Raw genomic sequence first — 3,372 nt, forward strand, 5'->3', positions numbered from 1 at the left:
GTTCACTTGCTAGATTTGGATATGCACAAAGATCTCTGTAATGAAGTACTGCAAGAACTATCTTTCAGAGACATTTTAGCTTCCTTAATTTCAGAGGAAATGCTATTGATAATGGTAGAGCCCAGAGTGTCTTGGAAGTGATATCTGCCATATTTCCTCATGAAATATTCAGTGAACCAATATTCAGGCAATTCAATTTTAGGCTTGGTTTTGGTAATAAATGAGGGCATAATAGAAGAGGTAGCCTAGAAAATAACCTTGATTGATGGAGATCAAGAGTTTAGATTTAATTGGAAAATAAACAAAAGTTTGTCCATAACTAAGAATCTCAATTTCAAAAGGGGAAACATTAAACTAAAGCAGTTAGTGAAGTCAACTGGAATGAAGAGCTCAGGGACTTTACTTTGGGGGAGCCTGGGAGCTCTTTAAATGAAAGGTACAGACAGTATCAAAAATCCGTATCCATCCATCCCATCGTAAGTAAAAAAAACCCACAAAAGTTGTGGGAAGAGGATTGTGACTTAATTGGTTAAATAACTGCCTCAGTGGGCAAGAAAAAAAAAGATATCTTACTAAGAAGGGAACAAAAAAAAAACTGACTAGAAAAAGAAACTATGATTTGGAGCTTACAAAATGTAAAAGTGAAACATACAAAATGTCAAATTGAATCAGTGCTTGCAATGGATATTAAATTTCTAAAGGTTCTTTAGCTAAATAAATAAAAAGTGAACCAAGGAAGGAAGTGGGGTAGATATATGCAGTTAGGATGGGGTAAAGATTAAGTAACCTAGGTATGGCACAAAAACTAAATAGTTCATAATCATTTTTCAAAAAGACATGCATGTGGAATAGTATTATAGTAGCAACTGTTTTTAATACATCTTTCAAGCCTAGGGTAATATATGATTAAAGAAGAATAAATGCAGTTCTGTATTTAAGAGGCTGAGAAAAGGATCCACACAACTATAGGTCCATTAGTCTGACCTCAATAGAATGAAAGGCTTTAGAACAAGTTCTGAAGTAAAGAATAATTAAAGATCCAGAAGTAAATGCAAGTGGAATCCAATGTAATGTATGTTTGCCAATGGCAGATCAAAGCAGAATAATGTAATATTTTTCCTTGATAAGCAATAATGTAGATAGATGGAATATAGTAGATCAATCTCCCATGTTCAAGAAAGAAGACTTCAATCTTGAACGGGCACACAGAAAAGGGTGATCAAGGGAATGGAGAGCCAGTCATATAAGAGGAATCTAAGAGAACTCAGCTTGTTCATTCTGGACAAACCAAGGGGAAAGAAGATATAAATACCTGGGGGATAAACCATTGAGAAATGCTACTTCACATAAAGACGATATTGACACAAGAAAAATGGGTATAAACTGGCCCGGCATAAGTTCACACGAGAAATAAGGAAGTTTCTAATACGGCTGTGCAAAACCGCAGTGTTTCATTTCGACTTCCATTTCACCATTTCAAAGGGACAGTGTTTTGCTTCGCTGTTTCAATGCTGTTCACGGATGAGCCTATGAACTTCACTTCATCAACCTCCTGGATACAGAAACTTGTGGATTCAATATAGACGTTGGAATTATGACACACTACAACCTGCCAGACATCTAACTCCCCAGGTACCTCTAGACTTTTACCTGCTACATGCCCCTTCCCTGCCACCCCAGCTTGTCCCTCATTCCATTCAGGAAGAGCACACACACACACCCCCCAACTGCAAGTTCTTCCTTAGCCTGTTGAAGAGTTTTTCAATGCAAAAGCTGGCATCCCAGGCAGCTAAGCTGAGCTCACCTGGAGCCTCACAACTCCACTGCAACCAGCAAGCCTCAGGCCTCTCAAAGATCTTACAGGTCTGGCCTTTCCCCAACCAGGACTGTGCGTGTGTATGGTGGCTGGAGATTATAAGGCACCTCCTACATGCCTTTCATCAGGGAGGTCCTCAGTCCTGCCTGGCATTTCTTGGAGGCTGCCGTGCCACCAGCAGTTCCACCAGGCCTCCCAACCATAGCAGGGTGCAGTTTTAGTGGTCATGCTCAGGACCTGGGGCCTTCTTCTTCCCCATAGCCCTAGCCTCCAAGTGGCCCCACGTCCTCAATGAGATAGGTAGCCACCAAGGCCTGAGCGCTACCTGCCTGATGGTGGGGTCTAATGCCTCTGGACCCCACCATGGAAGCTATGCCCCTGGCCCACATTGGCAGTGCCTGTGGTGGAGGAGGAGACTGGCTGGTGGATGGAGTGCTGGCATGGGACAGTGGATCCTCCTCTTACACATCCCCTTGCCTGTATTCTTCTGCCTCCCTGACTCTGTTCACCAGCACCTCCGTCCAGTGATCCAGGGTTTTGCTGATGCATACACTTCCCTTCACCCTTGGGTGACACATGGCAGCCAGCACATGGACTGTACTGGATTGCAAGGGATCAAACCATTTCCTGATGTTCTCCTTCAGCTGCCTCACAGTGCCTGCACATCTGGTGACAGCAGCTTGCTCCAGTCAGGAACATTGATCCCCTAGAAGTTATCCATTTGGTTCTGAAGCACCCACACTACAGGGATCACCTGGCTAAGGAGGGCATCATCAGTGCTAAGGGTCTCAGTGGCCTCAAGGAAGAGTTGGAATACCACCAAGACCTGTGAGATGGTATAACACTCAGCTCTGTTAAGGGGGCCTCTGATCCCAATCTCCCTGAGCAATGCCATCTCATGGATGGTCTTCTGTTGCTTCACCAGCCTTTTCAGCATCAGGTATGTGGAGTTCTACCAAGTCTCTACATCCTACATGATTTTGTGGTGTGGGATGTTCTGCTCTGCCTGTTTGTCCCACAGCATCTTGCCCCCCTTGATGCTCCGGTGGAAGTAGCCTGCCACCTTCTTGCATTTGCAAATGATCTTGCTGGCAGTGCTGGTGCCTTCATCAGCAGCTCTGCCCCCCTCCAAGGTGTCCCTGACAATGAGATGGACCTTGTGTGCCATACTGCGGATGCCAACCAAGTTGGCATCATGGACCACCTTGACCATATTGGCCCCATTGTCGGTGATCATGAACCCATGGGTAAGCTCGCCCAGCCCAATGAGCCACCCCTGCACCAAGCAATTCATGGCCCCCATAATCTTGGATGCCATGTGGAACTCATCCATCACCTTGGCTTGAAGGAGAACCCACAGATGGCCTGACTGGTTGCACCAGTGTCCTGAGAGGGAGAGGTAGGCATGATCTCCACCCCAGCTGCTCCAGATGTCTGAGGTGAAGTGCAAGGCTACCTGTGGACCTGCCTTACACTGCCTTACACAGCCTTATACAGCTCATCCCTCATACAGGGAGGGCACCACCATCCTGCTTAAGGTGGTGCATGCAGGCACT

The sequence above is a fragment of the Alligator sinensis genome, unplaced genomic scaffold (genome assembly GCF_000455745.1).
Source record: "Alligator sinensis unplaced genomic scaffold, ASM45574v1 scaffold270_1, whole genome shotgun sequence".
Lineage (NCBI taxonomy): Eukaryota > Metazoa > Chordata > Crocodylia > Alligatoridae > Alligator > Alligator sinensis.